Source organism: Mesoplodon mirus (assembly GCF_964341445.2).
Source record: "Mesoplodon mirus genome assembly, chromosome: 5".
Taxonomy (NCBI): Eukaryota; Metazoa; Chordata; class Mammalia; order Artiodactyla; family Ziphiidae; genus Mesoplodon; species Mesoplodon mirus.
Window position 1 is genome coordinate 12,166,433 of NC_138980.1, and position 22,778 is coordinate 12,189,210.

The 22,778-nt window shown below is 48.2% G+C and overlaps 1 protein-coding gene and 1 pseudogene across 3 annotated transcripts in view; both read left to right on the top strand.

Moving 5' to 3' along the window:
• Positions 1 to 22,778, top strand: part of WWC1 (WW and C2 domain containing 1) — a 148,686-nt gene that overhangs the window by 9,540 nt on the left and 116,368 nt on the right. The window lies entirely within an intron of this gene.
• On the top strand, positions 15,543 to 19,013 carry LOC309805616 (mitochondrial import receptor subunit TOM7 homolog; annotated as a pseudogene). The gene has a single exon. The product of its transcript is annotated as a mitochondrial import receptor subunit TOM7 homolog (transcript).

Sequence of the window (22,778 nt, forward strand, 5' to 3'; positions counted from 1 at the left end):
GGAGGTCTCTGGAGTTCACTGGTAACTGCTCTGCTATCCTGGCCCTTCACTCGTGCTTCCCTGTGCCCTGTTGGAGAGCTGTTTGAGAACCTGCTGATTTTAGCATGGAGGTGGTGCAGAAGGGCATTGGTGTTTATCGTGTCCCACCCAGCCAGGGGTTGGCCATTCATTCAGCAGGTATTTATTGAGTGCCTACCGGGCTTCAGGCTCCGTTGCCCTAACCAAGGATCAGAGCAAAGTCCCTGCTACAATGGGGTGTACCCTCGGGCAAGGCAGATGGGCAAACAGTTACACAGATAAATTACATTCTGACTGGGGGCTTGGTATTTGCTAGAATTCTTTGACCCATCTTAGGAGGCTGGAGGGATGGCCCTGTCTAGAACACCTGTTGGTAGTTGCTGTGTGAACTTGGGCTTTGGATCTGAGAGACCTTTGCGCCTTCCCTAGGGTGTTACCCAGAGCCTGTTAGGATGAGCTGGGCACCGGGCTAAGTGCTGGGAATGCAAGGGTGACGTAAGACAGTCTCCAACTCATAACATTTACTACAAATTAGTGAGAGACAGTCATCAAACTGTGCAAATAGAAATGCCAGGCTCTCTGAACCTTGGTTTATTTCCTCTCCTGTTTCATCTGGACTCAACTTAGAAATATTTATTGACTGCCCGTAAATGAATAGAGTGTCTGTAATATGCCAGGCATTGTTCCAGCACTAGGGATTTGGCAGTGATTGAGCCATCAAAAATCCTGCCCTCATGGAGCTTACATTCTAGAGCAGTGATTCTCAAACTTGGGGAAGCGTCAGAATCACGTGGAGGATTTGTTAAGCCCGGTCCCACCCCCTCACTCCCACCCACACACCCAGTTTGTGTCAGTAGGGCTGCCGTGGGGCTTGGAAGTTGGTGTTTCCAGCGCACGATGCTGCTGGTTTGTGCCCTGTTGCTTTGCAGACCGCTAACAGTTGATTTATTGAATCCTCGCAATAACCTGGGAGGATTGGGGGTTAGGGTGGGGTAGGGGAGTTGGGGGGAAACCCTCTCATCGCTGTTTTACAGACAGGGAACTGAAGAAGGCAGGTGAGGTAACTTGGCCCTCCCTGTTATGCTAAGCAAGCTAAAGGAAGTGACTTTAGGAGCAAGCACTGTTTAACTGCCTTGCCATGATTGCTGTGAGCAATTTTGTTCTAGTTCTTTTGCTGACCCAGAGCCTGACTGGTGGCAAAATCCAGTCGGGTTTGCTCCCGCATTGTAAAGTAAAGGACGGGGAAGCAGGAGGTCTGAGCAGATCCCAGAAGCCAGAAGGAAATTCTCTTTACATTAGAATGTGTGGAGTTGTGTATCCATGGTCACAGAGAGGAACAGAGGGCACGCGTCTTCCCTGTTTCTCCCTGATGCTGAGCCAGGAGACCTGTGCCGAGTCCGCTCTTCAGAGGAAGGGGTGCTGGGCTCCTTCACCCCAACCCAGTCTTACTTCGAGTCTAGGAAGTGCAGGTGAGGTGTGGCCAAGAGGCAAGCCCCTCCTCTCAGAATCCTCACAACAGCCCTCTGGGGAGGCCTTGTTCCCCTTGACCATGACTTGGATTGTACATCCTCAGCCTTGTCACTGGCTAGTTCTGTGACTTTGTTTAAGCTACTTAAAGCCTCCTGACCCTGTTTCTTCACTGGCAAAATGGGAATAAATTAGAAACTACCTTGTAAGCCACAGTGAAATTCGAGGTCTCTCATTATATTTAAGTTCCACTGTCTGGACAGTTCTAACGACAGATTAAGGCCTCCTTGATAGCTTCATCTATAGTTCTGTAGTTTCTGCTCAGTTCATATATTTTGAGCACCAGAATTTTTTTGGATATAAACCTCTTTCTTCTCATTTCTCTGGAAAAATGGATCATACTTAAGCAGATACACATCTTCCCAGACAACAAAGACTTTTGCTAGACGGGACTACTAAGCGGTATCTTAATAGCTCAAAAAATTTCAAACCAACCTGAGTGGTTTATTTCCACTGCTGATATAAAACAAATATTTGCTGGCCGCAGGTGGAGGACCCTGGGTGTTTCTTCAGCCCCCTAACTGGTCACCAGGCCTGAGTGGTTCTCAAAATGTGGTCCCAAACCAGGACATCAGCTTCACCTGGGAAGTGGTTAGACCTGCAGACTCTCCTGTCCCACCTCAGACCTACTAATCAGACACTCTGGGGGGTGGAGCCTTGAGAGCTGTCTTTTAAGGAGCATCCCAGGTGACTCTGCTGCCCTCTCAAGTCTGGGAACTACTGGCCAAATGTTTGCAGCTAGAATGACGTAAGGTATTTTGTGAGTGGTCGCAGGTAAAAACCGGCCAGGTTTGAAGAGCCTTCCAAGCCCAGGTCGATGCAGCCCGTTGAAATGGTTTTCATTGGCTTGAGAACACTTTATGATCAATCCCCAAACCCTTATTGTCCAGGCGGGACCTCCGCACTTCTTTCACCAGGCCTCACCATCACTTAACATCTTTGCACCAAGATTCAGCTCACAAATGAAGTGTAAAAAGGCCTTCCCCATCTCCCTCGCCTGGGCTCCATGACACCTTATGCTGTCGTAGGACAGCGTGACTACCCGCATCCTCTCCATTCTTGTTAATAGGCAGCTCAGTGGCTGGCACACAGTAGGACTGCACCAAGCCAGGAAATGGCTGCTCCCCAGTTGGGAGTTTTGGATTCTGTTTCTGGCCCTTCCTCCTAGCAGCAAGTCCCTTGGCCTTCCCGAGCCCTAGTCTTCATTGCTCTATGATGGGGGAATAATGACCCTTGGTCTCCTTTCCACAATGGAGTATAGGAGTCTGTGTCTGGATCTCGGGGTCAATAGGATCAGTCAGTGATTCTCAAGTTCAGTTGCACATCGGACTCAGCAGAGGGGGAGTGCTAAAAATACCCATGCCTGCCCCACTCCCAGAGAATCTGGTTTCATTGGTCTGGGGTATGGCCTGGGCATGGGATTTCTAGAATCTCCCCAGTTGACTCTGGAATACAGCCCCATTGGAGAACCACGACTGTAGGTAAATACCTCCCTTCCTCAAAATGCTTGTAGAGTTTGAATGAGATTATGCGAAAGTACCTTGTAACGGGCTTTAAAATTTAAGAGTTACACAGTTCCACATGGAAAACTGAAGATGATTCAGGAAGTATTAAAAAATAGCTATGGGCTGGGTGGGGGGGAAGGAGATATTTGAGGGATGTCAGGCACCTTGCAGTTTGGTAATTTCCCCTCTTCTAGATCTGTCTTGCTATTTCTTTCCTGATGTGTTAAGTATCAAATTGATTTGGGCTCATCTTTGCCTTAACGTGAAAATCTTTCAACTCGCATTGCAGGAGTAATGCTTTTAAATACATTGGTCTAAGCTACTTTGGAGTTGTAGGCCTGGGGGGTGGGCAGCTGCTGTCTGTCCCCAGCAGATCTCGGTCTGGATTTCATGCACACGTCTTGAGTCCTCGAGACTCCAAGGGAGTGGGGAATGCAGACGTTGTCACCATGTAGATCGTGGCCGGTGGATAAGAACTCATCATAGCCAACACTTGCTGAGACTCTAGATAGTGCAAAGATCTGAGCTGAGTGCTTTGAGTGCATTTTCCAATTTAATTCTCCTAGCAACCCTGCGAGCTGAGAACCGTTACCATCTCCATTCTGCTGCTGGGGAAACTGAGGCTCAGGCAGTTGAGAACTTGCCAGTGATGGCACAGCTAATAAGTGGCAGAACTGGGATGCCACTTTCTCTGCTGCCACAATGCACCCTGAAGGCCAGGCTAGGCTAGGCTGTCAAGGAGAGCAATACTGAATTTGTTCTGGTAATTCAGACCATAGCTCCTTTCACTACTGTGGTTCCTTGAGTAGCAGCTTCGCTCAGTTGCTCAGGGTCTGTCTGCCCAGCTAGACCTTTCTGTTGGCTCTGCTTCTGTTTTCGGAGATGTCCCTCTCTCAGTGAGCACTGTGAGTGAGCTCTTTTTCTGAGTACAGTCAGTTTTTCAAAATTCCTCCAAGGATCACTTTCCTAGACCACATTCCCCTGTCCTGGTGGTGATCAGCATCTTTGTTTCACCCTCCTTATAGACTGTTGTGCTCAAGGTAGCCCCATCTCTTGTTACTTTGGCATGAAAGACTTAGCAGGAATCAAATTCCCTTCGGACGCTTTGGTGTCTGAATGGCATGTGGTCTTGGATGGCAGCCTTCCTGCTTGCCCAGTGGCACATCCTTCAGGGGGTGTTTGTGTGGGTTCCCTAGAAGTCAATTGGGTCATCTCAGATCTGAAGTGGCTCTAGCCATGCACAAATTACCTTCCACTTCTGTTGCGTGTTGGGTAGAATCGAAAACAAAGAATGCCATTACCTTTGCGTGTTTGTTTCCTGGTGGGAACTGTGCTAAGAAGAGGGTTCAGCAGTGACCAAAGACAGACATCGTTCCTCATAGAGTTTATGGACACATAATACGGACATGAACAAAATACTTACAGATTAGGGAAATAAAGAGGACGCTGTATTAGAAAATAATAGGTCTTGTAAATGACACCAAAGATCCAGCTATAGAATTTAAAGGTTCTGTAGTCAGAAAAACGGTTTGCTTTTACCTTTAAGTGGGATCCATCTATAGTGATCACTGCCCTACCTCTTCAACCAGGTTTTCTTAATTCAAGTCCGGAGATCCTGGCACTCACTGTAGTGGCAACAACTGTATTTTCTTGTTTTTAGCTTTTTTTTTTGAATGAAAGATTCTTTAACTTCTGTAGTGCTTCACAATTTTCAAAAGTTTCACACACGTGATTTCATACAATCTCATAATAACCCCCCCTTTGTTTTTAATCCCCAACCCCTATATTGTGCCTTTCTCCTTCCCTCTCCCCACTGGTAACCTGTAGTTTGTTTTCTGTGTCTGTTGAGTCTGATTCTTTCTGTTTTATTCCCTGGTTTGATGTATTCTTTTGATTCCACATATAAGTGATATCATACAGCATTTGCCTTTCTCTGTCTGACATACTTCACGTAGCATAATGCCCTCCAAGTCCATCCATGTTGCTGCAAATGGCAAAGTTTCATTCTTTTTTATGGCCGAGTAGTATTCCATTGTACACGTAGACCATATTTTCTGTGTCCATTCCTCTGCTGATGGATACTTAGGTTGCCATACCTTGGCAATTGTAAATAGCGCTGCTATGAACACTGGGAAGCAGTACTTTTTCTTTCTTTTTTAAAAAAATAAATTTATTTATTTATTTTTGGCTGCATTGGGTCTTCATTGCTGTGCACCTGGGCTTTCTCTAGTTGCGGCGAGCAGGGACTACTCTTCGTTGCGGTGCGCGGGCTTCTCATTGCAGTGGCTTCTCTTGTTGCAGAGCGCAGGCTCTAGGCGCGCAGGCTCAGTAGTTGTGGCTCACTGGTTTAGTTGCTCCGCGGCACGTGGGATCTTCCCGGACCAGGGCTCACACCCATGTTCCCTGCATTGGCAGGTGGATTCTTAACCACTGTGACAACAGGGAAGTCCCAGCAGTGTTTTTTTCTGAACTTTGGCCAAGGAGCTCTGTTCTTCTCCCAAGGCAGCATGATTGGTCAACCACATGCATCTGAACTTCCTAAGAGAGTTACTCAAATGCAGATTCCAAGGCCTGGCCCTGGTCAACATAATCAGAATTTCTGGATTATGTGAAACCCAGACTCCTTTGTAAAAAGAACCACTGAGTGATTTTGATACCATCCTAGGTTTGAGAAGTACTGATCAAGGAATAGACTTGTTTCAAAGTGCAAATCATTCTAGAGCCTCGACCAGGACTAGAATCCCTTCAGCCTCTTCCACAACCTGGCCTACTTATTTATTGGTCCTCACCTCAAAAACATCTCTTCCTTTCTTCAGGCATCCATGGGTTTCTAGAGTGTGCTCAGGTGCTCTCTCCCCAAGAGTAAGCCTTCAGTCCTACCCATGCCCCTTTCTCTGAGGGACACAGAGGGGTTCCATACCCACCACCCCACACCACCCCCATTCCCACCTTACCCTCCATCCTCCTCCTCCCGCCCCTGTTCTCTGAGCAAAGTTCCAGGAGTGTCACCAGGAGACCTGCGGTGGCATCTTCCTTGACCTCCCTGTAGTGTCTAACCGTACTGCCAGCTCTCCTCCTATCCCGGCGGTCATTCTTATCCAGGAGAGTAAGGCATTGTGCAGTCTCCTCCCTAGTGGTGGCCTGTGTCACCAGGCCTTCGACCACCTGCTCTGCAGTGAAACTTCAGGGGCTTATTTCCAGTTTCCGGCTGGACATCACTTCTCTGTCCAGGCGAGCACTGCAAACTACCACAAATCTAAAACTGAATCCAGTCCGGGTCTCAAACCAACAGCTTTGCCCATCTGTGTACGTTGACGCCCCGCCTCCCTCACCGGCCACGTGGGGTACCACTTGCTCCACGAGGCCTTCCCTCATCTGTCATCTCCCGCGCCGCTCTGGCTGGAGGGTATCTACTTTAAGCCAGGCCTGTTCTGGTCAAAAGCAACAGAGGCCCACATGACATGGCTCTAGAAAAGAGAGGCTGCTGTGAGGTTAGAGATTTCACAGGAATCTAAGGATGGGCATAGCGGCCCCCACTGCCGGGATGGCGGGAGCTGCAGCTGGAGGCCGTGAAGAACAGCGGTCTCCACGTACGTCCCCTCTGTTCCCTCCTGTCGGCCCGCTCATGTCATGGTTTCTGCTACCTCTGAAACCTACAGACAGACTACAACAAATCTAAAATTGGTTCATACATTCGTAAACCATGTTATGAATTAGCTCTGCCTTGAACTTGCTATGTGACCCTGGGCAAGCTACTTAATCTCTGTGAGCCTCAGTTTCCTCACTCTATACAAATAAGATGAAGAGTAATAATAGCCAAGATTTTACTGGGTGCCAAGCCCCGCTCTAAGTGTTTTATATTTATTAGCTCAATTAACTGTCACACTAACTTTCTGAGGGAGGTACTGTTACTATCCTCATTCATAGCTGAGGAGGTGGAGGCACAGAGAGGCTAAGTAATTTGCCCAAGGTCACACAGCTAGAAAGTGGCAAAGCCAAGATTCAGACTCAGGCTCTCTGGCTCCAGAGCTCACGCTATCAGACCGCCATTCACTTTTAGGGGTTATTGTGAGAATTATAGCGTGGATTCTCTTATTTAGGACACAGAGCCGAGAGCAATATTCAGAATAAGTACTTAAGAATGCTAACAGTCATGACATCATCACATTAGTTTGCAGGTGACCCATATGACCTTCACAGCCCCAGCCGACCTCGTAACTCTTCGCCTCAGCAGCCACAGGTAACCCGGTGTCCCCAGTTCAACTTCTTGTGAGAGATGCTGATTTGGAAAGATGACAGAGCTGGCCTTGAACTGGATTCACCTGGTACAAGAAATCACAACAGGGCTCAGGGGTCATACCAAGCACGGCAGCTCTCCACTCAGGAGAGGCCGTGGGCAGCCGGCATCCCTAGGTCGTTCTTTCTCAGAACTTCCAGAGTCAACTGTTCTGAATGTCTGGCAGTTAGGGGACCTGGTGGTTACTCTCGCTGAGCACATGCTCGATTCTGAGCCCTGCTTTTGGCCTCATCCCCTGTGGCAAGCTCCCATTCATTTCCGTGACCCTGACTCTCGCTGCTGGAAGTGGGGCCTGTGGACCAGCACATCAGCATCGCCTGGGAGCTTGTTAGAAATGCAGAATCTCAGGCTCCACCTCAGACCCACTGAATCAGAAAGTGCATTTTAACAAGATCCCCAGTGGTCCTTGCAGGTTAATGTTTGAGTAGCCCTGGCCAGTCAACACCACTTATGTCTGCGTAGCGCTGTTTTGTTTTTTTGTTCTGTAGCTGACTGTGCTTCTAACTAGCTCCGGTATAGGTATGAGATAATATCAGTAAGCCGTGGATTCTTACAACCAGGTATAAACACTGCCGAGGGGAGGGAGCTTCTCAGCCTTTTCCCACAGCCCCACATGGAATAAGGGATTGAAGCCGGATCGGGGATGGGAGTGGGGGAGGGCTCAGTTGAAAGGTGGGAGTCACACCTGCTGAGAAAAGACAGGGTCCTGAGCCTGCAGCTTGCCCACTAGTGGGGTCAGATGCCAGAGGTCAGAGTGGATGCAGGCCGTGTAGAAGTCCACCACGGTGGCAGGACGTGGTCTCCGGGGTGCACGGGGCAGTCAGAAGATGGGAACCCTTGGTGGCAGGGGCAGTGTCTCTCAACTGCAACACAGAATGAGGAGGTGGCCCGCGGGCACCTGGCAGAGATCACAGAGGCAGGATTCCAGCCCTTAGAGAACAGTGGCAAGAGCAAGACAAGCAGGTCTGGGGTCCCCAGTAAGCTTCCCAGGCAGAGGCTTGAGCCAACAAAATAAATGGCAGGCTCCCTGGAACTAGCTTTGAACAGGGCAGACGTACCGCCATGAGGGGACTAGCAGAAACAGTGCCTGTGGCCAAGGCTGGGACCGGCTGAGCCAGGACCCCCATGCGCAGCCCTGGACCCAGCCAGGGGCAGCCTGAGTGGGGTGGCACTGGGGCAGGAGAGGGCAGGCTCCTGGTGGGGGACCGGGGGCGGGAGGGGCAGGCAGCCAGCTGCAGGCTGGAGGGAAAGTCTGTATGAGGCCCTGTGGACCGCCTTGCCTTCCTAGCATGAGGGCGGTGGGGAGGTGTGGCTGCATGCCAGAGGGCTTTCCCATCACTGCTCCCTGGCCCGGGTTCACCTGTGAACAGCGGTCCGGCATAAGCGTGGACCTTGCCCCGACACATTCCCGAGATAACACCTACCGTCATCCTGCCCGACTGTGTGAGCAAGGCTCTCGACAGCCTCCCTGCATTCATTTCCAGTTTGCTGGATGTTGTATGTGTGTCTATGTAAAATGACTGAAGAACGAGTCATTAGTGAGCCGTCCAAAGTCCCTTTGGGAACATTCCAGGAAAATCAATATCCCATCAAAGCCACAAATGGCTTTTTTCTTTCCCCCAATCCTTCCAAGCAGGGTTTCTCAGAGTGTGATCCACCGACCTCCTGCCTTACTCCCCCATGGAGCTTGTAAAACACAGATTCCTGGGGCACTACCTGAAAACGACTGAATCAGAATCTCAGTGGGGCTTCCCAGAATCTGCATATTTAACCTGCCACCCAGCCGAGTCTAATACACCTTGAAACTTAAAAACCTCTCCTCCCCCTACCCACCAGGCACTTTATTTCCTTTGCATAAACCGGATCCTTGCCCTGCCTGCTGGTACTCCCTCCCTGTGCTGCTACACCCACTTCAACGGCCACCTCTTCCCAGGAGCCTGCCTAGCTGTCTTCGTCCCAGCTCATGTAGGGGGCCCGCTGTGCACCCTGCTAACACGGCTCTGCCACATCGTCGTCATTTTTTTCCTGTCTGTGTTCTCCACTGAATGGTAACGCATCCTGCCGAGCCTCCCCAGGCCCAGCACAAAGTTTTGCGCCTAATTAGAACTAATAGATGAATATGAGCAAAGGCAGCTGAGAGGTAACAGTGAGGCTTCAGAGTAGAGGGTGAAAAGTCGATGCTTCCCAGTAGGAAGCTGCCGCCTTCCAATTCTTCTCTCGGTCATTCTGAACTCCTAGGTCAAGTTTTGGAGCCAGAGGGCAAGTAATGGACCCAAGGAGAGCCCAGGGCTCTGGCTGGCCTGGGGCACAGCCCACCTGTTTGGGGCTGAGGCGTCCCCAGTGGAAGCCTAGCTCTCTATCTACATTTTGGAAGAACTCCAGCAGAAGAAAAAGGCTCAAGGATGGTTTGCCAGCCCCAAGCCTGACGCCAAACTCAGGGCCTCTAGAATGTTCAACACCCCCCTCCCCTTGTCAAGGCAGGAGGAGTCAAAGAATAGAGCTATCGGACCATGAAACTCCCCAGAGTCCTTTCCCCCCGCGTTTCTCAGAGACTGCTGCTACTGCTTTCTGTGTGAGGCTCCGAATTGCCATTTGCCAAACTGGTAAACGTTGACCCAGCAGAAATCAGGCAAAAATAGGAGAAGCCCCAGACAGGCTGCCTTAATCGTGTTGGTGAAGGGAGAGCCAGGTGCCTGTGAGCTGAAGAATGCTTCCCATCACCTCGCTCTGAAAAACAAAGTGTATTTCCTTAATCTTAACAACTTGAGCACCCCGAAACCTGCTTTACCAGTCCAGGGTGCCTCCTCTGATCTTGCTTGCTTATCTGTGTATACGTGGGGTCGTGGGACAAGGTGACTTTGGAAAGGCCTGGCCTGCTGAGACTCTAGGGTCAACCCAGACTGCTGTGACCACAGGGGACCTTAGCCCGGGAGACAGGCTGACCTCTTAACGTGTGAAGTCAGAGTGAGGGCACCCGCTCTCAGTCCGAAGTAGGGTCGGAACCTTCCTGGGTTCTTTGGAGAGAAAGAGGATTGGCTGAATTATAGGTGGCAGGGCAGAGCAGCTGAGGGCTCCGTGCACAGTAGGCCCTCAGCAAATAAATGCTTCTCGCATTGAGCTGGTGAGAAGGGAGCAGCCAGTGTTAAATGTGGGCTCTGTCAGAACCCTTCAGACATTTGCTGAAATTCCATGAGGGCGTCAGGGATTATAAGGTTTTAAGGTCATTACTGAGTTTCTTTGGTGATTTTTTCATGAGGATGTCATTTCTGAATCCATTCTTTCTCTTCTCATCACCCCAAATTACCCTTCCTCCTTCCCTTCCAGGAGGAAGACAGTACAATGTTATCATTTGGTCAAAATTTCACATTCAGAAAATGGTAACGTTCAAAAATCTTGTTCAATGCTGCAGCACCCCCTCCCCCAAGCTGGAGGTTGTGACAGCTGTCATTTACTGAGGAATTTTACATGCATTTCCCGTTTCGCTTGTGCCTTCCAGAGGAGGCAGCTGAGGCCCAGAGAGGCTAGAGAATTTATCAAGGTCACACAGCAGGTTGGCGAGTGGCTTGGATTTTACTGCAGGCTCTGTGACTCCACGGCCCCGGGTGCTTGTCAGTGCCGCTTCGTTGTCTCCTAGAGGTCACTGGTGCTTGTTGATATAACATCGCTAACCATTTCTCCACCATTTCTCAGAGCGTTTTGTCCACGTGTCCTGATTAGGGAATTAGTTAAGCTCTCGAGCTCTCCAGGGAGCCATGGCTGGAATCCTGCCTCCTTCCTAGAGTCCGCAGGCAGCCAGATCCCACAGACCCTGCTCTGTCGGGTGGTGAGGACGAGAGATGTGGCCCCATGGTTGGGGGACCGGCAGGCAGGTTGCGATGACCCACAGGGCACGTGTTCCCCGTCAGTTCCCAGGCACTGAACACAGGCACCCCCCCACTCCCCGCCCAGGACCTCCTCTCCTATTTCCCTCTTTGCCTCCTGCCCTCCTAGGATCGACAGCTATTTGGAAAGGTGAGCACAGAAGCCTTTTCAGAAAGAGTCCTATTCTCCCGTCTTCCTGGTACGAGGTCGCTCACTGGAGAGAGAGAAGCAGGATTGTGTGGGGAGGGAGAGGCAAGTGTACGGGAACAGTTTCGATCTAATTGTTCATGATCCAGAGTGTCTTCGTTTGCATTCAGGGATGCCGCCCGCCTTTGTGAGGGGCCACACCAAGTTGAATGATGCGTTAATCAGTGCAATGCAATAGCCCGATGACGTCATGAAAATCCAGGCTTTGGGAGAACATGTTCACAGGCAAGAATGCAGCGATGAAAAGATGGAAGGGCCTGGTTACGCTGCATAATCCAGCTTTTAGTGTATAACCCCTGGGTTTATGGGCCCCTTGTTCCTGTTCTCTTTGACAAAGAATGATTTTTTTTTTTAACTTTCTGATTAGCAAACAGTAGTTTCAGCCTGCTAATCACCTCTTTAGCTTGGCATGTGGACCCAGGAAAGGCCACAGCACTTAATGTGTTCTGTCAGATCCAGAAGTTCAGAGATGTAGTCAGCCCCAATTTTTAAAATAATTAGACTCTTCCTCAGGATAATGCCTACTGTATTTATATATATATATATATTTTAAATTTATTATTTATTTATTTTTGGCTGTGTTGGGTCTTCGTTGCTACGTGCGGGCTTTCTCTAGCTGTGGCCAGTGGGGGCTACATTGCGGTGCGCGGGCTTCTCATTGCGGTGGCTTCTCTTGTTGCAGAGCACGGGCTCTAGGTGCATGGGCTTCAGTAGTTGTGGCTTGCGGGCTCTAGAGCACAGGCTCAGTAGTTGTGGCGTGCGGGCTCAGTAGTTGTGGCGCAGGGCTTAGGTGCTCTGTAGCATGTGGGATCTTCCCAGACCAGGGCTCGAACCTGTGTCCCCTGCATTGGCAGGCGGATTCTTATCTACTGTGCCACCAGGGAAGCCCCTAGTGTAATTATAATAATAAACATTCTGAGGCTTATTACATAGACACTTGTTTTAGTTTACTTTAAAAAAAATTTATTCTTAATTGGGTAAAATATACATAATATACAAGGTATCATTTTAACCTTTTTTTTTTTTTTTTTTTTGCGGTACGCGGGCCTCTCACTGTTGTGGCCTCTCCCGTTGCGGAGCACAGGCTCCGGACATGCAGGCTCAGTGGCCATGGCTCACAGGCCCAGCCGCTCCGTGACATGTGGGATCCTCCTGGACCGGGGCACGAACCCGTGTCCCCTGCATCGGCAGGAGGACTCTCAACCACTGCACCACCAGGGAAGCCCTCATTTTAACCAGTTTTAAGTGTACAGTTCAGAGGCATTAAGTACATTCCCATTGCTGTGCAGCCATCCCCACCATCCGTCTCCAGAACTCTTTTCATCTTGCAGAATGTAAACTCTATCCGGGTTAAATACTCACTCCCCATTCCCCCTCCCCCAGCTCCGGGCAACCACCACTCTACTTTCTTCCTGTACGAATTTCACTGTTCTAGGTACCACATATGAGTGGAGTCATACAGGATTGTCCTTTTGTGACCAGCTTATTTTACTCAGCATAGTGTCCTCCAGGTCCATCCACTCTGCAGCATGTGTCAGGATTTCCTTCCTTTTTCAGGCTGAGTACTATTCTATTGTATGTTTACACCATGTTTTGTTTATCCATTCATTTATTCACAGACACACTTTCACCTTTTGATTATCATGAATAATGCCACTGTAAACATGGGTGTAAAACGATCTGTTCATGCCCCTGCCTTTACATCCTTTGTGTATGCACCCAGAAGTGGAATTGCTGGATCATATGGTAGTTCTATTTTTAATTCTCTGAGGGACTGCTACGCCATTTTCCACACTGGCGGCACCGTTTGCCATTCCCACCAGCAGTGCACAAGGGTTCCAATGTCTCCACACCTTCACCGACACACTTAGTATTGTCTGTTTTTGTTTTTTTTTCATAGTAGCCATCCTAACGGGTATGACATGGTATCTCGTGGTTTTGATTTGCACTTCCCTGATGATTAGTGATGTTGAGCATCTACACAGATACTTTTAAAAAAACGAACTTCTCCTGTCATTTCAAAGCTAAAGGCAGTAAAATGTAAGGTTCAAGGCACTGAATCTGAGAAGCTGTGCTGCCTGGGTTTAGTGCTGGCTCCACTGCTTGCTGACTGTAGCTGTGGGTCAGTTGCAAGATCTCTCTGTGCTTCAACTTCTCACCTGTAAAATGGGGTAATAAGTAAGCTGCCTCATAAGGCTACTGGGAGGATTCAATGATCTAATACAGATAAATCTCATGCAAAGTGTGAGACTTGCTATATGCGTTTGATGAGTGCTGGGCTTCATTACTCTCAGAGTAGAATCTGCTGCCTTCCATCCTCCAGGGACGGTTTTCCTCTCTGCCTAGTCTTTTCCAAGTGGGGTAACAGCCTGGGGAATTTGAAGTAAGATGGTGGCTTGAACCCAGTAGGTTTTCACACCCCCAGGTTGGGCATGTCAGGAGGAAAAAGAGCAGTGGCACTCTTGAAGCCCGTGCGCCTGGAGCCCGTGCTCCGCAACAAGCGAAGCCACCGCGATGAGAAGCCCGCGCGCCGCAACGAAGAGTAGCCCCTGCTCGCCACAACTAGAGAAAGCCTGCGCGCAATAACAAAGACCCAACACAGCCATAAATGAATAAATAAATAAATTTATTAAAAAAGAAAGAAAAAATGAGCAGTGGCAGCCTCTGAAATCCATCCTGAAACTCGGTAGCATCTGGTTTCGAGAGTGAGTTTGTGTAGAGCTGGCGGCCAGGAAATGGGACTGGGAATCTAGTGCAAAGGTAGTTTCTCTGGTTCCTTCAACCAATAACTATTAGAGCAAATAACCATCTGGGTGAGGAATGGCTCCTAATTGCCTTGGAGTAAGGCAGTTAGCTAAGGGTTTGTGTTGCTGCATGTGTCTCCATGGGACTTTGCATCCTGACGGCCTGGAGAACCGTCCTCAGGCCTATATCCTCTGCATCTCAGCATTTGGGCCTCCCTGTTGTGCCCCATCTGTAGGTCATTAGCCTCCTGTGAGAGAGATTAGGGTTCCCCTGTCCCTAATTCCAGGGGAAATTCCAGGAGTGTCAGAAGGACCCTGGGTCCTTCCCAGGGCAAATCTCTGACTTGGTCACTCTGCCCAAGGGAAGGAGTCATGGGAAAGTTAATCCTCATCTCTGATCCTTCTCTAAAGCCTAACCCAGTTTCCTTAGCAGACATACTGAAGGAAGCGGTGGCGGGGCGGGGAGGGAGGTTTCCCCCTCGCCTGCCTTTACGTGGTTAACTCCTTCTTAAGGCCCAGCTTTTTTTTTTTTTTTTTTTTTGCGGTACGCGGGCCTCTCACTGTTGTGGCCTCTCCCGTTGCGGAGCACAGGCTCCGGACGTGCAGGCTCAGTGGCCATGGCTCACGGGCCCAGCTGCTCCGCGGCATGTGGGATCTTCCCGGACCGGGGCACGAACCCATGTCCCCTGCATCGGCGGGCGGACTCTCAACCACTGCGCCACCAGGGAAGCCCTGAGGGCCCAGCTTTTAACATCAGTTCCTCAAGGGATCATCGCCCTGCTCCCCAAATGGGGCCAGGGGCAGTGTTTATATTCCCTCACAGAGCAATAGTCTTTCTCTTTAAATCAGTTGTTCAATGGTTATTAGTTAAGACCTCATGTATTCTTCTGTTTAATGTCAGCCGAGGACTCTTCTAGACTAGCCATTCTCAAAGTGTGTTCCCTGGAGGCCCCTGAAATTCCCTCAGAAGGTCTGCAAACTCAAACTTCATAATAATACTAAGAAATTATCTGCCTTTTTAACTTTCTACCTATCATAAGAGGACTGTGGAGTTTCCCAGAGGCTACGTGACATGCAGTTTTGCAACAGACTGATGCAAAAGCAGCTCTTAGGACTCAGCGGTCTTCTTTTAAGCCATTCATTAAAGACATTTGCAAAAATGTGAAATAATGCCACTCTTCTCACTAATTTGTGGGGGAGGGCTTGGAAAATATAATTAATTATAAGGATGTGATTTATGTTAACATGTGATTGGTTTATTATTTTATTTTCAAAGGAATTAATAAATATTTTTAAATTTTCTGTTTTCATTTCTAATATGATAAACGTTGATCAACAAAACCCACATGTGGACTTCCCTGGTGGCACAGTGGTTAAGAATCCACCTGCCAATGCAGGGGACACGGGTTCGATCCCTGGTCTGGGAAGATCCCACATGCCGTGGAGCAACAAAGCCCGTGAGCCACAATTACAGAAGCATGCACACTCTAGGCCCCACGTGCCACAACTAGAGAAAGCCTGCGTGCAGCAATGAAGACCCAATGCAGCCAAAAAAAAAACCCAAAAACCACCCATATGAGCAACAACTCTTTTGGTCCTCAGGTTTTAAGAGTGTGAAGGTGTCCCAAGACCAAAAATTTGAGTGAGGATTGCTGCCCTAAATAGGGATCAGGAACTTTTTTCTGTAAAGGACTAGTGGGCCATACCCTCTCTGTCTTAACTATTTAACTCTATAGCATGAAAGCAGCCATAGATAATATGTATACAAATAGGCATGGCTTTGTCCCAATGAAACAAGCAGTAAGTGAGTTTGGCCTATGGACCATAATTTACCATCTCCTGCACGAGGTTCTAAGCTGTAAAATGCCAGGAACCACATCTAACCGATAAATTGCTTTATCCCCAACACCTAGCACAGGGCCTGCTACTTAGTAGATGCTTAGGAATTATAACAGAAATAGTGTTTAGCGGCTGGTTGTCCAAGTCAAAAATAACAATGGCTTAACTTCAAGGTATAACTTCTTTAGCACATTAAAAAAAAAAAAAATCAAGAGTCAGGCCAGTTAGGGCCAGGGTGATGGCTCAAAGGACCCAGGTTCCTTGTGCTTTTCTGGTCCACCATTCTTAGCATGTGACTTCCATCATTAAACTCACCTCATGGCTCAACCAACCTTAAAGAACCTCAGGAGAATTAAGCTGATCTGCCAATAATGAACTGCCCATCAGAACAAAACTTAACATTCTTTAAAGAAGGAACATAAAATCCAGATTCTTGACAGCTTAGTGTTCAGAGTATCTAGCATACGATAGAAAAGGTACTAGACTTAGGAAGAAATACAGTAGAAACAGACCCAAGGATGGCAGAGGTGTTGGAATTAGCAGAAAATGAACTAATGTTTATTATAGATATGTTTAAGGATTTTTAAGGAAAAGAAATCAGTAGGGAAATGGAACCAAATAAAAATTCTAGATGAAAACAACAGTATCTGAAATGAAAACTTCCCTAGATGGATCTAACAGTAGTTCAGATGCTGCAGGAAGAAAGATCATTGAACGCGAAGTCAGAGCAGTAGAAACTATCCAAACTGAAGCACAGAAAGAGAAAAAAAAGTTGGAAAAAAATGGTCCGAAGCTCAGTGATCTGTGGGATGTTGTTAGTCAATCTAACAAATGTATATTTGGATTCCCAAAAGGAAAGGAGAGAGAGAGAGAGAATGAGAAAGAAAATATATTTGAAGAGGTAATGGCTGAAAAGTTCCAAAGTTGGTGAAAAATATTGACCCACAGATCCAAGAAGCTTAACAAACCCTAAGCACGATAATCATGTGGAAAATCACACGTAAATACATCATAGTCACCTTGCTAAAAACTAAAGGGAAAGAGGAAAATCTTAAAATCTCCCAGAGGATAAAGACATGCTGCATGTAGAACAATAAGAACCATTGCTAACTTATCAGAAACGATGCAAGCCAAAAAATAATTGAATAGTATCTCTAAGGTGCTGAAAGGCAGATAAAACAGTCTGCAATTCTATATCAACAAAAGTATCCTTAAAAAATGAGGGTGAAATCAAAAGCTTTAGTTTCAGTTATAAAGCCTGAGAGAAATGCTCACCAGCAGACTTACACAATAAGAAATGTCAAAAGAAATTCTTTGGGGGGAAAGAAAATGCTATCAGATGGAAATGTGGATCTACATGAGAAATGAAGAGCACCAGAAATATAAAAGACTTAAAAATTTTTTCTTAATTTCTTTAAAAGATAATTGACTGTATAAAGCAAACATGATGATAGTGTTATTTTTATTGAAATTTTTTGAAAGGAGGAAAAGAGAATCAAGAAACAGATGAGACAAACAGAAAACAACTAGTAAATTAGTAGACTTCAATCTAGCTACATTAATAATTCATTAAAAATAAACAGACTAGGGCTTCCCTGGTGGCGCAGTGGTTGAGAGTCTGCCTGCCTATGCAGGGGACGCGGGTTCGTGCCCCGGTCCGGGAGGATCCCACATGCCGCGGGGCGGCTGGGCCCGTGAGACATGGCCGCTGAGCCTGCGCGTCCGGAGCCTGTGCTCTGCAACGGGAGAGGCCACAACAGTGAGAGGCCCGCGTATCGCAAAAAAAAAAAAAAAAGTAAACAGACTAAACACGCCAATTAAAAGGCAGATATTGTCAGGTTGGGGGGAAAAAACAAAACTCCAGTGTACAGGCTGCCTACAGTAGATTCACTTTGATGTGAATACACAGGTAGGTTAAAGGTAAAAGGAGGGGGGTCTTAAGTGTGTCGCCTGGGCCATCGCCATGGTAAAGCTGAGCAAAGAGGCCAAGCAGAGGCTGCAGCAGCTTTTCTAGGGAGGCCAGTTTGCCATCTGCTGGGGCTTTATTCCTCTCGTGATTTACCTGGGATTGAAGAGGGTTGCAGATCCTGGAATGACTGAACCAACTGTTTTGAGCTTACTTTGGGGATAAAGGACTCTTTGCTCATCTGGTTTTGGAAGCAGTCAATGCAGAGGAACAACATGGAAGGTGTGCACTCTGGCTGGGATAAGAGATGGGACATCGTTTAGATGTTCACCAGTTGGATGACACAGGCTCTTCTCAGATGTGTCTGTGGCAGAGTGGAACCTCTACTGACTTATTTACGGTAGACCGTACTAAAATAAATGTTTTTAACAATATTAAAAAAAAAAAAGTCAAAGGATGGGAAAGGCATAGCATACAGATACTAATCAAAAGAAAACTGGAATGGTTGTAATGACCACACATAGAGTATACCCAAAACAGGAGAACTAGCAGATACAGAGAGCGTTTATAATAATTGGCCAATTCATCAAAAAACCCATAATAACCCTAAATGTGTTATTACTCAATGTAATAGTTGAGTTCAAAATACATGAATAAGGAAGTGACTGGATCCACTCTTTGCAAGGGGAAGGGCTGATGGAGACATTCCTCATTCCTGGCCCGTCTGCCCTGAGTCAGTGAGGAGGACAGCAGTATGGGCAGAAGCAAGCTGACTCCGTAGCCTTGTTCTGTGTTCCGCATTTGTGTCCGTCCTTCCTGTGCCTCTGAGAAGGCAGGCCCTGGGCTGTCCCACAGGGGCCCTTGGAGAGAGTTCCCACAGGCTGCTCCACCTCCTCTTGCCCTAAAGGGTTTTCTGGAACCTGCCAACCTCACGTGGGATGCCAGCCAGCCAGGACTAGGGCCCGTGCCCCTGAGGTTGGAGAGGACTGGGGTCCTAGAGTGATGGATGGGGTCAGAGTTGGTCCTGGGGAACTGCAGGTGTCCCAGGACACAGGATAAGGTGGCAGCGTCTACTACCTTCAGGCTGGCTCCTGCCGTTCAGATACTGAAAGGGGCTGAGTCAGCCCCAGGTGGGGCAGGGGAAGGGGTTAGGGGAATTTTTAAGCAGTAATGAAATGTTGCCTGGAAGGGGAAAAGGAGGTGGTTTCCAGATAGGGTGTGCCTGGATGACAAAGAATTGCATTACTTTCCGTCCCATTTGCTGACAGTCCAGCAATGATTTCTTTCCCCTTCCCTTCCCTTCCGTCTCCTTTCCCTCTCCTTTCCCTTTCCTTTCTTTCTCCCTTTCAAACTGTTAAAAAAAATTGTGGCAAAATACACATAACATAAATTTTACAATCTTAAGCATTTTTCAGTGTACAGTTCAGTGGCATTGAATACCTTCACGTTGCCATGCAACCATCACCACCTTACCGTCCATCTCCAGAATTCTCTCCATCTTGCAAAACTGACTCTGTACTCATTGAAGAACTAGCTCCTTATTCTAGCCCCTGGCAACCACCATTCGACTTTCTGTCTGTATGAATTTGACTACACTGTGTATTCCATGTAAGTGGAATCATGCGGTATTTGTGTTTTGGGGACTGGCTGATTCACTCAGCATAATGTCCTCCAGGCCCATCCACGCTATAGCATGTGTTAGAATTTCCTTTTTTAAGGCTGAGTAATATTCCATTGTATGTACACACCACATGTTTCTTTTTTTTTTTGGTCTGTGTTCAGTCTTCGTTGCTGCGCATGGGCTTTCTCTAGTTGCGGCAAGTGGGGGCTACTCTACGTTGTGGTGCGCGGGCTTCTCATTGTTGTGGCTTCTCTTGTTGCAGGGCACGGGCTCTAGGTGCGCGGGCTTCAGTAGTTGTGGCACACAGGCTCAGTAGTTGTGGCTCGTGGGCTCTAGAGCACAGGCTCAGTATTGTGGCTCACGGGCTTAGTTGCTCCGTGGCATGTATGTGGGATCTTCCCAGACCAGGGCTCAAACCCGTGTCCCCTGCGTTGGCAGGCGGATTCTTAACCACTGCGCCACCAGGGAAGCCCACCACATGTTTCTTATCCGTTCATCTGTTGATGGACGCTGGGGGTGCTTCCACCTTTTGGCTCTTGTGAATAATGCTGCTCTGAACATGAGCGGACAGCAGTGATTTTTTGGTTTAATTTTGCTTTTTGTTAAGGTAATGAGGTAAAGGTGGGGATAGAAGTTAGTGGTTCAGGACCCGGGCAGCCTTATTTCACACAGGAGACCTAGAAAATAAGCACCTGGGAGAGTTTATCCCTGCAGATCTGCGTATTTGATGCGACAGAGCTGTCGAAACCTTTCGGTAGTTGGGGGCTTTAGAGTCCAGCCCACCCTTCCACCCGTCCTTTGCCCTTCGTGGCCCCCGTCGTCACAGTTAAGATGTCATTTCTTGCTTCGGCTATTGGAACAGGGTGGCCAGACTCCAAGATCCTTTTCCAGCAACTCATGTGGCAACCACTTCTGGAATTTTCTTCCTTCCACAGGGCCTTCCAGAGCAAATCGCTCCCCTTCTCAGAAACGTCTCATGGTTCTCCAAGGCCCATAGAAAACCCCGAAGCTTCTTAGCATGACTCAGGGCCCCACTGGCCTTCTAGGCCCCTTCTCTCTCCTTCCCTCCATTTCCCTCATTTATTGATGGGCCCATTTGTTCACCCTGGGGCCTGTATTTTTGTATTTGTTTCCTATGTGCATGCCTGATACTGACTCATTGAAATAGTGTGTTAAAGGGCCCAGCACATAAGAAGTGCTGCAATGTTTATGATGAAAAGACTTTTACCCGGGGTCTCATTAGCTCTTCAGTGATAACCTCGTGAAGTCAATTCGTTTCATACCCAGTTGACAAGCTGAGAAACTGAGCTTAGAACTGCTGAGAAATGAGTTTGTAATTTTGACCCTTGGATCAAATTCAGAACCAAGATTCAGAACCAAGCTGTTGCTCTGAGCAAGACTGTGGCTTTATGAGATCCTGGAAAGCCGGAGGCAGCAAGAATGAATGCTCAGGGGCTCTGGATGTGCTCTCTCGCCAAGGAAAGATGAGGTTTTGTGGGGACTGAGTTTGACTGAAGAACCACGAAAGGCCAGTGCTTGTAGATGTCCACTTAGTGAGAGCCTGAGTGTAAAATAGCGGAGTGGAGCATTGCGTTGGCTGCTTTTCCAACTCTAGAAGGATATATAAAGGGAATATAAGCTCATGTTGGAAGGAACATGCTTCTCCCGTTATAGGGGACCCAGGAACGAGGAAAAAGCCTTACCAAAATAGGTTGCATTCATGCTGGTAAAATTCTGAATGCTCAGCTGGATCGATGAGGAAGTTGGAGCAAGTGGGTGGATGCAGACTCCTTCCTCCAATGTGCAGCTTGCTGAAATGCTGCAGCCGAGGACAGAAGAGAAATCAGAAATGCCCATGGGGTGGTGAGGGACTTGCTCAAGGTCACCCAGCTAAAAAAAGCTGAGCTGGGCCTCCCACAATTTAAGAGTCCAGGTCCAGTGGTTCTGGCGTATCATGCAGGCTGCTTTTAATACACATCTTCCAGTTGGAGCCCTGTAGTACAGTGCAAAGAGCATGGGCTTTTGAGCATCATCTGCAGCCTTGGCCAGGTTAGCCGGCCTCAGTGCTTTTTCATCTGTCTGCAAGGCCTGGATAAGAACCCTTTCCTCACTGGGCAGTGTTGAGGACTAGTGAGCAGTCAGGCAAAGCTGCCAGCAAGTGCCTAGGACAGAGTCAGGTTGCTAATGCTGCTGTTTCCTGGTGAGTTCTTGCTTTATCAGCTCTTCCTTTGCTCGGCGGCGTGTACAACCATCGCCTGGGACTTGCCCCACGTGGTCAAGATTCTTGGTTGACTGCACCTTAGGTGCTCTCACCAAAGGAATAGAAGGTTCTGATTGAATACAGAGGTCAAACAAGTACAGCCTCCTTACTTTTCTTGTTAGAGCATTTCCATTGGCCTACACCAGCAATCGTGGGGTAGGTACGGGGAATTTCCTCACTTCCTTTTCCCCCAGAGTATCTGCATGACCTCAGTTTCTGGTGACTCTGTTTGCCGTGGCGTTTGGTACTTATTCCACCTGCTCAGCCAGCATCCACCCTGGGCTGGCTGTGCCCTCACCCCTCTCCCACCTCCAGTAAACTAGACATGCCTCACTGAGAGCATCAGCTTTGTCTGGAGAAGAGCAGGTGGCCCTCAGGCTCTTTCCCGCCTGCAAAGTGGGCCTTGCCTCTTGGCTCACCCTTTTGGGGCGCCCTTTCCTTCCTTCCCCCTTGGTAATATCTCAGGAAGAAAGTTCTACCCTAGAGTTTCCAGGAAGCCCCTTGATTGCATTACTGATTGATAACTCCATAGTTCTGAGTTCTGCTTAGGATTGATCGTGTGCTGACGTCAAGGCCCAAGTGAAAACCTGAGAAGGCCTGGTTATGCCGAGTGCCTGTCGGACACCACCGGGAAGGCTTTGAGGTCTCTTATTTTATATGTTTAAAAAAAGGGCTCCTTCTTCTTTTGAGACAGAACTTCAAACGAAGCATTCCAGGCCACACTTCCTTTTGGTAAATCTTAACCAGTGTAAATGTTTGCTTTTGTGTTGTAAATCTTAGGAGGTTGGGCTGGGGGGGAGGGGGAGGGGGGAGGGGGAAGGGCGAGAGGGAGGAATTTCAGAAGCAGGTGTCCTGCCAGTAAAAGTTAAAACTTAACCTGCTGTTTGGGGTGTTTGGGGGAGACGGGTGGCGGGGTGGGGGGAGCGTTTATAATTAACGAGCCATGCTAATGAACTGGAATTTGGAGACAGCTTTTTTGCCAGGTTGTGCGAA